Source organism: Periplaneta americana, chromosome 13 (genome assembly GCF_040183065.1).
Source record: "Periplaneta americana isolate PAMFEO1 chromosome 13, P.americana_PAMFEO1_priV1, whole genome shotgun sequence".
Taxonomy (NCBI): Eukaryota; Metazoa; Arthropoda; class Insecta; order Blattodea; family Blattidae; genus Periplaneta; species Periplaneta americana.
This window is the reverse complement of record NC_091129.1, coordinates 30,556,403-30,570,724: the sequence shown is the minus strand read 5'-3', so window position 1 is coordinate 30,570,724 and position 14,322 is coordinate 30,556,403.

Sequence of the window (14,322 nt, the reverse complement as noted above, 5' to 3'; positions counted from 1 at the left end):
ACCTAGTTATAGCACTCGATCCACGATATGATTATTTCTGAATAACTTCTAAGTACTTCTACAACAAAGATAGGAATGATAAATGTGTTCTACAAAACAAACATTAAGCCTGTTTTGAACAGTTCAGTATTCGCGCCATAATTTTTGACAGTAGCCCGAATAATATTTCTATTCCATCTCTTTTTCTTTTAATAAACAATTGTTGACACCCTAGATCATATATGTAACAGATAACTCCTCGCTACGTTAAAATCGGCAGTACTTTGAAGAGAACAACCGCCAGGATCGCCACCCGTCCGCCGTAAACGAACACGAGATGGCAGCACAGTCGCTAATGCAATTCAAATGGGAATTATAACGTGACTCCTTATGTAACAACTAGATGGCAGAGTAGTAAACCTGACAAAAGTTGTTAACCTCAAAGCCTATAAGCCCGACATATCTGTTACATATATGATCTAGGTTGACACATATGAATACGTAATTTTATATACCGTACTATAATAGTAACATTATTTTACTGATTCTATTAAACTGCTTGTGGTATAACAATATAATTCTGTTTGAACTTCAATATTTAAATCTGTGATGTAAATAAAATATAAAATATAATAATAATAATAATAATAATAATAATAATAATAATAATAATAATAATAATAATAATAATAATAATAATAATGGCTTTATTTAACCTGGCAGAGGCCGCTGCTAACGAGAAAGACAAGGTTCGGCACGAATCGGAGTCACGTAATTATCATAGTCACAGTCTAGTAGACCTATATACAATCAAGAAGGTCAATACGTAGGGAATATGCATCCATATATAGTTGCTAACCACTAAGATCGCTACTATCGCAGATAATGCGAAATAGTACCGGCACATTCTATTGCTCCTAGTATTCTCATCACCTCAAGCTTCGAGACTGTTTGAACTAGACTGTGGTCTAATCATGGCCATACTGACAATCACTTTATATAAATGCATGTGAAAAGTTCTAAAAAACAAAGGAATTGCTAAATTAAACTCATGTTAAACTTGCATTTACAAATAAACTTGTTCAATGTTGGCCATGTCATGACTAAGAATGTGACGTCGCGCCGTAGCCTGTCTTTCTCGTTAGCCACGAATCTAGGCCTAATGAGTGTTATCATGGAAACAATGTAATTAAAGACTTATTCGTTATTATAGTAGCTTAACTGTTAGTTCTTATAAGGTATATTCCAGAGTCACAATTTCCTACTCCTAAAATGTAAACCTCTATTGGGTTCAAGTACATATATGTTTGATATGAGAAGAATTCAATGCTCTGTATTATCAAATATGTCCACGTTATGATTTACATTACAGGATAAAATAAACACTGCAACAATAGAAAATACGTGTAGAGATGCTTATGAACGGCTTATGGGAATAAATTAAATTACAAATAAGAAAAACGAAAATTATGCTGTTGTGTTCTCACATGTTGAAAACACTGGCGTTACCACTCGCGCGGATTACAATTGTAATCCAATCTGAAAGCATGCCACTTTCATACACAGAAAAGAGTCACAATTACTTCCGAACACTCGAGACATCAGGACTAAACTGTAACAGGAAAGTATTGAAAATTTCACTCCATCAGCATTGAAAGCGAAGATGTGATGACGTAATAAACAACAGTGGATTACAAATGTATGCCGCGCAAGTACTGGAGGGTTAAACAAGATCGGAATAATTCCACCTCCTGCATCAATTATTTTGTGACTTTGTTAACATGTTTTTATAACTGTGATATATATCATATTTCTTTACTCGTAAAATACAGGTTATAGAAAAAAGTTAAGAACCTGATATCACCATTAGTTGTTAAGAAAAAAATATATATGAAGTCGTAAAGTAATGGAGCTCTTTAATTCAGTTCGAATGCTGTGATCCTCCCTACTACATGCGATTATAAAATTATTTCTAGATAAGGAGGCGAGAGCTGGCATCTGAGTTGTGCGGTAGGAGAAAGAATGAGATATCAGAAAGATAATTTGTTTTATAACGGAAGTTCATCTTAGACTAAAACCTATCTTCCTCTCCATACTCATTGGTAATATAGCCACCGCACATGATAAGGTTACACGACAGGTCTTTTGTAGTTTGTTATTTAAGGATGCCGTATTAATTAACCTACTAGGTAGTTTTGAATCAATAAAATTGGTGATAGCGAGATGTTATATGACCAGATGAGATTGCCGGATTAGCAGGCAAACAATTACCACCTGGAGTAAGCTGATGGCTAAACAGATCCTTTGCTATGATTGAAATGTGGAGAAGTGCACCATCATATCTTAAGATTACGTGAATAATCCCAAACGAACATGTATAATGGATTATATATTTCAAGCCTTCTTTGAACAGTTCAGATATTGGTGAATGTTCCCAAAATACAATAAAGCAAGCCCCGCACTGCGGCAAAAAAAAAAAAAAAAAAAAAAAAACTAACTCAAACGATTTCCTATAACCAACTAGCCCTTCATAAGAGGTTCGAGCCTGTCGCATGAACACACTAACAAGCAAACATTCTCATGAGGGCAGATAAAAGAGTTACCTAATTTTCTTCTTCCACCATGTTAATAATGCCAAAACAAATGTTATATAAATTTTGGCCAATTGAGCACAATTACGACGGTCGTCCAGAAAGTTAGTTTCCTTCTGGCCGTTTGCAGAAAGGAAACACAATTTCATGGAAATATTTGAACAGATCAGCAATTGTTGAACTATTTTTCAACATATTTTCCACCGGAATTTGTCATACAGTGGGATCAAAAAGAGGCGCTGACGGCTGTCACATAGGCCTATTGGTTCCGATCCCAGGCGGCGGACTTCTACGAAACAGGGATAAAAAAGTTGACTCCATGGTATGAGAAATGTCTCAATTCCGGTAGGGAATATGTTGAAAAATAGTTCAACAATTGCTATATCTGTTCCAATAAATTTTCCCATGAAATTGTTTTTTCTTCCTGTAAACGGCCCCAGGGAAACTTACTTTCTGGACGGCCCTCATAATTGCGTTCGAGTGACCAAAGTTTGTGCAAGCACTTGTTTTGACATTATTAACATGATGAAATGAAAAAAAAAAATGTTTTTTTATCTGTTCCCATCAAAATGTTTGCTTGTAAGCAGACGAAACTTTTTGTTTGTCCGAAGCCGAGAGAGACAGCCGCGAGTTGTGTCATGTCTATTCGTTTGCAGCAGTCACAATCAAGAAAAATCTTTCCAGCTGACTGTGTGATTTGTTTACTACACTGTATATTGACGTTGTTTGAAACACTCCGTAGTAAGGAATCCAAAGGTGAGGAAAATGTTTTCATGTGAATTTATCATGAATAAGGTTATCGATTCGTTGTTTACATTCTTACTACCAGTTTCGTATATTTTACAAGTGATTTATTATTTTAGGTGCAGTATAATTCGAAACCTTAATTAACAAGTACAGAATTGAAAAATATGCTGTTTAATATAATAATTATAGATTAATAAAATAACATTAGTCCACCGCTGTGAAATAACAGTTAATACGTATCACAGTGAAACGAGCGGGCCCAGGTTCAAATCCTGTTTCGAACAAGTTACCTGTGGTGAGGTTTTTCAAAGGTTTTCCCTCAACCCATTAGGAGCAAATGCTGGGTAACTTTCGGCGCAGGACTCTGGACTCATTTCGCCGGCATTATCACCTTCATATCATTCAGACGCTAGATAACCAAAGCAGTTGATAAATCATAGTAAAATAACCCATTAAAAATAACATTAGGTCCTTATGTTAAATTAATGTGTACAGGGTAGAAGTGAAATAATCTTTCAGATTGAAAAAGACAATAGGGTACATTAAAATGAACATAAAACCTATATTACTTTTGTGATTAAATGCACTGTTAATTATAAAATTGAGTTTGAAGTTTCGGCAGTCCGATAACATCGTCGCCTTTAAGACACACTTCTCGTGATACAGATGTAAGAGGAGAACGAACTCTGTAACTCGGTGTTTCGCGCTAGAAGAGCCGTTTTCTGGCGTAGTGCAGCAACCAATCGTAGCGCGCAGTGGCTTGAATGTAGATGTTTTTAAAATTAGATTTACACGAAAACCGTCCATAATATTGAAATTCGCCAGAGGAATAAATTATTACTTTTCCTGTCAATATATATTATACCGGGACATCACTTTATTTTTACTTGTAATTTTATTATAGACCTACTTGCGTTTCAGAATGTACAGGGGCATCATTTTATTTTTACTTCAATTTTTTTGTACCTGAGTTTTTGAATGTACTTCACTCCCCCCTTTCTACTAATGTAGCTCAACCGTCCTCCACACAGATTCAAAACCGCATATACAGTCATAGTAGCCTTACGGTCGTAGTAAACAGTACGCTCCAAAAATATGTCCGCGTTTTCCAGTGACGAAAGAGCTTTCAATAATGCATCATTTTCTCACAGATACTGTCGTCCATTTGCCTACGTCGCATCCCGGTTTCCCCCACCAGCTGTGGTGTAGTGTGGGTTTTATTTCCTCACCACTAGATGGCACCTCGTATTAGTTATTACGTGTTTACGTTAGATGGTGCTGTATATTTTGTTTTCCCTCTATGCCCACTAGGCGGCATAATTGAGCCTTGCTTACGATTGGGTCCGAGATTAACCAGCCTTATTAGTGTTAAGACGAGCTATCTGATTGGCCGGTTTAAAGTCTATCGGATTTTCTTTTTTGGCTTGCCGAGCTCGTTCTTGGAGAAGGTGTGGACGATCAGACTTCATCGGGGACAGATCATCACGAGAGTTCATATAGGAGAGTTCATCACGACAGTTGTCGACCTGAGTTCATCACGAGGAGAGGTCGAGGACGGTATCTCTGAGAGAGGGGTTGGTTGCAGGACGTCGCAGAAGAGAGTTGGTTGGGGTTCCTCTGGGAGAGGACGTGAATCCAGGATACGTCTGAAAGAGTCTGACTACAACACGGTGTTGGGGAACAGTCGACTGAACGTTTCCGCAAACTGGTATTCCTGCAGTGGACTTGGAGTCCGGAGATATCTACTCGTGGGAAACGGGCCGTGAGCGTGCCCGCTCAAATTGGAGTTCGTGTATACGAGAGTGATCCGGCAGCCACGTACTGGGATGGATTGGTGTATCCGTTCAGAGTGGAATACGCTGGTAGTGAATCGCTACGTTGGAAGGAATGCAGCAGATTGTGATTGGGAATCACAATGTCTACGGATGGTGTACAGACTAAACGGCATAGGCCCCCCGAGGTCGAGTTATCCACGGAACGTCATACACCTGTGTCACGAGTCGTTTATGGATTGTCAGCGGTATGTTGAAAATATGCTGCCAGGTAGTGGACTTCTACTCAAGCCGCGGTGGTACATTTTCGGTTGGTTACGGTGCGAGTGATACCGAGGTATGTACTCAGTTTGATGGTAGAGGTCAAAGTACGGTTGCTTCCTTCTGCGGAAAAGACATGTGCGTCAGCGAGACAAGTTTGTGCTTATTGGAACTATGTGTTCGTCTCGCGTGGCGCAGTCATCATCAAGAATGGACCTCTTTTCTAATTGTAGTGTTCGCGGGATTTTCCCCAGGACTCATTAATCATCCTCTCACTCATTCTAGTATAGTTAGATGTAGCTCTCATTTTAGGATAGTAACGTGTATTATACTTTTATCATTGTTAATTTTTAGTTTCTCATTTAGGTTAATAAATAATTTGTAACCTATTCGCGCTCCGTGTAACAATGAGGCAACTCAGAAATTATGTCACAACACAGCTTTTATTCGCCAGCTAGCAGCTGGGCTGTCTTAACTCTTTTCTGAGAACATTAATTTCTGTTAGGATTTGGAGGTCTACGTAATATTTTTTTTAGATGGTTATTTTACGACACTTTATCAACATCTTTGGTTATTTAGCGTCTGAATGAGATGAAGGTGATAATGCCGGTCAAATGAGTCCGGGGTCCAACACCGAAAGTTACCCAGCATTTGCTCATATTGGGTTGAGGGAAAACCTCGGAAAAAACATCAACCTGGTAACTTGTCCCAACCGGGAATCGAACCCGGGCCACCTGGTTTCGCGGCTAGACGCTCTAACCGGTACTCCACAGGTGTGGACTCTACGTAATATTATACAACTGTTTAAAATAACTTAAATAAAAGGGCCTCGTTAAGTAATTAACTGATACGTGATTTCCTCCCTACCTACGACCCTACGATATAACCACTTGGACGGACAGTAGATGGTATGTCTGAGTAATTTTATCTTTTCGGATCGGGCGGAAGTGAAGATTGAATTTACAGTACGTAAGGTACTCTTTTATAGAGTAGGTACAGAATTATTTCAACATGAGCTACTAGTACGAAGGACGAAATTGGTAATTGGGATTAAGTACAATAGTCTATAGTGCGATAATATGCACATCAGAACTGAAGCCTGTATCGAAATGAACGGCCACCATTTTAAAAAATGTGTTCAAATATCCATATTATTATTTTTCAATTTAACATAATTCTCTATATTGTACCCTAATGTGCTGTAGACAGTACCTATAATATACACTGCATAATGAATACGTCCACATGGACAGCTCAGTTCTTGAGTAAAAACACTCATGGATAATACTGTACTGTATTTTGATTAAACAAAAACCTAATGAAAATTATCAAACTCAAAATCGCGGTATTTCCTAATTTACGTAAATGGATGAACTACTTTTCTTCCCTCCTATACCTAGTAAAGCGATTAGTTTGTACATTACGCCAGTATCATTAAACTCCAGTCGTGGAAGGGGGTAGCAAACGGCGATGATCCAAAGGTATAGCCTGGTTAATATTAAAAATGTTAGTAAAAATAAAATGATGTCCCTGTACTTGGCTCCCACACCTTTCACTAATGTTCTTGCTCCCGTCAGCCACACAAATTTACGGCCGCTGTTGCATTCGAAGTCTGCTAGCAGTGAAGTAAACAGTACAGAGTATAGTGTGTTTCAGAAATATGGTTGCGTTTTCCCTAGAAAGAAGAACTTATATTATTGAAGCTTATTTCCAGGGGCAGGTATTTATGGAGATTAATTTTATCATTTATGCATTTTAATATTAGTGCCGGCGGAGATTGTTGGAGATTGATTTGTACTCTTATTGGATATTAATAGAAATTTTGAAAAATACAATTATTTTTAAATTTCAGTATTAACTCAGTATGAATATTACTTTCCGAATAATTAACATTAAATGTTCGTTCATTCTGGTAAAGGTGCGGTATGGCTAATAGACAATATTTGTTGGATTGAGACTGTATTTAACACACATTCATTAAAAACGAAAAAAAAAAAAAAAAAAAAAAAAAAAAAAAAAAAAAAAAACTTGCAGCCCTCAAATTAATACTTTCAAATTATTAGTGAAATGTTGAATCCTCCGTCTTTTGAGTTCACTAATGTAATCAGAACACCTGGAATGCTATGTAATGTAGCCTACTTGAATGTGCAATAAATACAAATGAAAAAAATGTTCGAAAAAAGAACTCAGAATATGAAATTCGCTATAAAACGACACAATAATAATAATTCGCGAATGTATTCATATTTCGCTATTAGAACTCTATTTCGCGATTTGTCGTGATTGTTTTATCCGCATATTATTAATCAGAATCACTTAATTCGTAAATATTAATAAAAATCTATTGTATATCTATTATGTCGTGATTTTCGCGATCTCTCAATAAATACCCGCCCCTGCTTATTTCGCACAGGTACGGTGTGTAGCATGACTGAATAACTTTATCTGTGTGGACTGAGCAGAAGTGAAGATTACTGTTACCGAAAGTACGGTAATATGCTGAATAAAGTATCCATTATATAATGAGTAAAACCGCCTGAAGAGTTGAGTTTGTGAAAAAATGTTACTACTCTACTGTATTTTGATAAACTTCCGTAAAAGTAATGATCACACTGAAAATCCTAATATCGTGTTTCCCTGTAACATAAATGGAGTCCACATCTGTTGAGTAACGGTCAGCGCGTCTGGCCGCGAAACCAGGAGGCGCGGGTTCGAATCCTGGTGGGGGCAAGTTATGTGGTTGAGGTTTTTTCCGGGGTTATCCCCCAACCCAATACGAGCACATGTTGGGTAACTTTTGGAGCTGGAACCCGGATTCATTTCACCCGCATTATCACCTTCATTTCACTCAGACGCTAAATAACCTGAGATGTTGATACAGCGTCGTACAATAACCTAATAAAATAAAATTAAAAAAACCATAAATGGATACACTACTTTTCTCTCCTCCCATAGCTAGAAAAAGGATTTGTTTACATATTGCACTAGTAACACCAAACTCCTGTAATGGAAGTTTTTCCGAATATAGCCAGGTTAATCTTACAAATGTTGGTAAAAATAAAGTGATGTCCCTGTAGTTTTTTGTTACATACAATATGAACTATTCGCTCAGAAAATCTGCAAGGCTATTTCACTTCTATCATGTATAAACAAAACTAATTATTGGGTACCAGATACTGTAAAGCTTGAGCTTGTTTTATGTGAAGTAAAATAAAATTTTTTAGCTCAGGTCTGATTCTGAGGAGCTAATTGTATGAACAGGTAAACGTATATTGCAAACGTTTCAAACAACAACAACAAACATTTCGTTTCCAGCAGCCGAAAACAGTTTGTTTGCCGCGGCATGGGCCTACCTGAAAGAAAGAATTGAGTTTAAAATGGTTATCAACAAACCTGTTACCATGACACTACAAACTACAAGATTTAAACAAGAGAAATATTTCACATTGCTTTAACAATACGCATTCGTTTTTATTTTGAGTGAATTTAAATTAAAACTGTGAGCTAATATCAAATTTCCTCAATTTTCCCCCAATCCTTGGTCCATTCCCTAACTGGTCGGATACACAGTGATATTGTACCTTCCTGATTATTATTTCAGTCTAGACATGTTCTAATACAGTATTTTATATTTGGGTAGAGCTCGTCAACATAACGTTAACGGGTTGCAGATATTCATGGATTCATTGGCTGCTTCTTCAGAGTTCTTGTTCGGTCTTAGCGGCTTCAGTAGCGGATTTGGATCATTATACGCTCTAGAGCATACCTGCACAAACAGCGCTCAACGAGCGCGCGCGCTCCTTCGGAGCGGGAGAGCCCTGTTTACCGCTCGCCGAAGAGGAAGATACGTCAGAATGATATAGACTTGCTATAGGTAGAGGAGAGGGAAACGACCACTCAAGTTATCTAGTGGAGTGCGGTGTGTAGGCCTATTCTCACGTTGCTTACCTACTGCTACAGTACAGTATAGAGGAATCTGAAAGATGGAACATAACATTTAACGATTTACACCTCGAACTTATTGATTTTCAATCTGACCAAAGGGCTAAAGATCGTTTGAATAATATTACTAGTCTGGTTGAGTTTTACAAGACTAAAAATTAGCAATAATATCCACGACTACACAAGCTGGCTGTGAAAATGATTGCTATGTTTGGCTCAACATTTATATTGAAGAGTCCAAGAATGATGGATGTCACTTTCTTGTCGAAAATGAACCAAGACTGTCAATGCATAGCTTAAGACATATAGAATGTACATACAGAGGTATATGGCATTAATACTGATAGTCATTGTCCAGTAATGATCGGAAAATCACAGTTAAGCTTTGAGCGCTAAGCATTTCAAACTTTCAATTACTTCTCCTGCAAAATGTATTCCAAATAACATCCATCATTCATGCAGTGGACTCTTCATTTGTGAGCAATGTTTTCTATAATCAACTTTAATAAAGGCAGATATCGAACATCTGTAACTGATGTTTCATTACGATTAGTAGACTGCTGTTCTTTTCAGTTGCCAACAGCATAAAACCTCGTTTTGATGTACTGATAAATAAAAATATAACAAAATGATATTGTACATTTAAGTAGCTATAGAATTTCTATTATTTCTGTGAAATAACTATTTATTTATTAATTAATAATAGTCCAAGATAGTTTTGCAAACACTGAACGGGAATTCATTTCATAAACACTCGTAATAGTACTTACTTTTGTGTATATTTTGTACGAGATCACCCCTTCTTCCAGTCCACCCTTATATAGAGCGCAGCTAATATCTGCATTCCGCTCATGAGCTGTGAGCCGGCTCGGAGAGCGCAAACCTTGTGCAAGCCTGCTCTAGAGCATACCTTCACAAACAGCGCTCAACGAGCGCGCGCGCTCCTTCGGAGCGGGAGAGCTGTATTTACCGCTCGCCGAATCGGAGAGGATACGTCAGAATGACATAGACTTGCTATAGTTAGAGGAGAGGGAAACGACCACTCAGCTATCTAGTGAATTGCAGTGCGTATTCTCAGTAACTGTTACACGTTGCTTACCTACTGCTACAGTACAGTATGGAGGAATCTAAAAGACGGAAAAGTGGTGATCAGGCAAATTCTTTCAATGTTGCATGGGAAAATGCTTATTTTTCATAGCTACTTCAGTAAATACTCAGTGCTTTTGAAAGGTAGAAAGAAACGTAACGTAATGCGTCATTACGAGTCCAGATATAAAGATACTAAACATATTAATCTTCAACAATTTAAATATCTCTCTTCAGGAAAAAAGCCAGCTCTATGTTGAATAAATTACGGGATTTCAGTCGTAAACTTACACTTTTCGTAAGTCAGTTTCGGGAAGGTAATATGGCTCACTTTCGAACGATAGAAACTGCTAGTGATGAAGCCATGTTTAACGATTATGTGCAAATATTAACTGAAATTCAAAATGAATTTAATTCTAAGTTCCAAGATCTTGTCTTAAGGTCTACACCTATTGAGTAACGGTTAGTGCGTCTAGCCGCGAAACCAGGTGGCCAGGGTTCGATTCCCGGTCGGGGCAAGTTACCTGGTTGAGGTTTTTCTGGGGTTTTTCCTCAACCCAGTATGAGCAAACGCTGAGTAACTTTCGGTGTTGGACCCCGGACTCATTTCACCGGCACTATCACCTTCATCTCATTCAGACCCTAAATAATCTAAGATGTTGATAAAGCGTCGTAAAATAACATACTAAAATTCTTGTCTCAATTGGAAAGTATAAAGTTATCATAATAAATTCCTTCAACACCAGTTGAAACAATGTCATATAAGTTACAGTTGGGCCTGGTTGGAGCAGTTGGTATAGCGCTGTCCTATTCCCGAGGTTGCGGGTTCGATTTCGGGCCAGGTCGATAGCATTTAAGTGTGCTCATATAACCTCGGCAGTTGCGAGCGTCGTTAAATAAAACATAACATTTAACGATTTACAGCTCGGACTTAATTGATCTTCAATGTGGCCTAAGGGCTAAAGATCGTTTGAATAATACTACTATCCTGGTTGAGGTTTACAAGACTAAACATTAGCAATAATATCCACGACTACACAGGCAGGCTGTGAAAATGATTGTTATGTTTGGCTCAACATTTATATTTATATTGTGAGCAACTGTTTTCTATAATCAACATTTATAAAGGAAGGCATCGAACATATGTAACTGATGATTCTTTACGATCTGTAGGCTACTGTTCCTTTCAGCTGCCAACAGCATAAAACTTCGATTTCATATACTGATAAATAAAAATATAAGAAAATAATATTGTACATTTAAGTAGCTATAGAATTTCTATTACTTCTGTAAAATAAATATTTCTTTATTAATTAATAATAGTCCAAGATAGTTTTGCAAACACTGAACGGGAATTCATTTCATAAGCACTCGTAATAGTACTTCCTTTCGTGTATATTTTGTACGAGATCACCCCTTCTTCCAGTCTACCCTTACACAGAGCGCAGCTAATATCTGCATTCCGCTCATGAGCAGTGCAGGCCTGCTCTAAAGAGTATTCCAACTTGAGAAAAAAGCATTGGTCTTACGGGTCTTGGCTAGTACCCTGTTGCCGCAAGATGCCTCCGTTAGAAGAAAGAGTGAGTATCTCTATCTGAATCTCTTCTTAATACGTACAGCGTTCTAGCACAGTCTACTATATACAGTCACGAAGCTCAATATGTAGTAAATATGCATCCATAGATAGTTGCTAACCACTAGGATCGCTAATATCGCCTCATTACAGACAATGCGAAATAGTACCGGCACAGTCTATTGTTCCTAGCACCCTCACAACTCAAGCTTCGTGACGGTATATATTAGACTGTGGTTCTGGCAAGTTTATCGCACAAGATAGGTACGTTGATTCCGTTGAAATGATAAAAAAACTATTAATGCCATAAGCTAATGATGCCTACAAAAACATAATATTATATTTTATATATATTAGGAGGCCTTGCGCCACTGGGGTTTACGGCTTTTATTATTATTATTATTATTATTATTATTATTATTATTATTTTAACTAGACTTCGGACATTTAGGCCATTAACCAACTTTTAGACACCTCAACTAGGCTCCATAATGATCGATAGTAGGCATTAAAACACAGTTTTGAGGACATAAAATGTTATATAATTACGAATAATAATAATAATAATAATAATAATAATAATAATAATAATAATAATAAAAGTGTGTCAAACATCAATGTAATTATTTTACTGTGTTAAGAAGTGCTTATAATACAGATTTAAGATTATGTGCAGCACACGTTGTCCGTTATTAATTTCACATTATAATCAAACAAAAACCTAAGTTACATACCTAATGCCTTTGTTGTTTTGCTGACAGTTAAATTTTGTGTACTTTATAAAATAAGCGCAGATAATGTTGTACGTGTTTTAACAGTGTGAAATCTTAGCCTCAACTGTACCACCTCTACTTGTCTGTTAAATTTCTGAGCGAGGATGTTTGGCAAGAGAGCGGAAGGCTATTCCACCTATTTAGCTGTTACCCCGTTATTCGTAAATTAAATATATGGTAATTTTAGAGGTATGACACAATTTTAGCACACGCAATTGCTTTAGTTTTCACTGAAATTATGTTCTATGAATTAAAGGAAAAAAAATTAATTCCCAGTTCTCAAGAAAAATAATTATAAATAGTTGATGGAACAGCCCCCATATGTTCAATGCTATTTTCTTAACGTGGAATCCTGTATACATCAATTATTCCAAAAAAATGCAATCACACTACTCCAAGTCGTCCACGTTCCTTGAGGAGGATAGCGGTGTTTTATTTCTGGAGACAAATGTAAATATAAGGTGAGCAAAAGGTGTGGAACATTGGTAGCAGATTTGCTATTTCCCATCTTATGAAGAAATTGCTTATAGGCCTACAAAAGTAATAGGAGATGCAGAAAAATAATATTTCGATCATGTTTTCAAAAACTTTGTTTTCTATTTGTAAAGAGTCTGTTAAGCATTCTGTTTTTAATAGGATGTACTTATTTTTCCACTTGAATCTTTGACGTCTCAGAACGTAGAAAATAAATTACAGATTAAAAAACACTTTTGGTTTAGGAAATGGATACGAACAGTTGAACTGTAACTGCAATAATGATACTATTCATGAAATTTAACTGGAAAAACAAAGCAATTTAACTAACTTATAATTGTGTTACCTGTTTTATCAGTTCACACGTGATAAAAAAAAAAGTCCACATTCATTGCCTAATACGGTAATTTGTCTTGGGAATTGTTTAATATTTTAGTAACACACCAACGCAGTTCGGTTGACTGTTGTATCCCATTCCTAATTCTTCGTTTTGACTCTTCCATGTCTCGTGGTCGGTCCCGGTAGACTCTCTAATTCAAATAGCCCAACAATAAAAAAAATCTGATGAGTTGAGATCAGGGCATCTTGGGGGATATTCAAGTACCATTGTCATTAAATTGTTTTTGAATAGCTATGATTATTATTTAATTCATTGGCTCCTGATTATACATAGTGATAAATTGATATGCTGAAGCATTTCTCTTGTTATGTACACACATATATTAGGATCATATATTTGATGAAATTAAAAAATTGATAGGTTATAAATTAAGATTTTCTAAGCTTTAGACCAGAACTACAGAACTGTAGCTCCTCAGAGTGACTGCTTTACTCCTCTTTCTTACCCAACCCGCCTTTTCTGCCAGTGCGGTCATAGCGTTCTAGTAACGCTCGGCTGCATCAACATTCATTTTCGCGGCGGCAGGTATACAATACGCTATCAAGAATTACAAATGAACAGATAATAAAATCCTTAGAAACATTCCTTTAGAAAGTAAGAGAAAAATGAATGAGGGAAATAAATAAATTAAAATACATGTAAAATAAATTTCAAAATGTATGTGTGCATATATTTTAAGAAGGTCTACCTATGTATATATCGTCCTATTGCTAGTAAAGCCGAT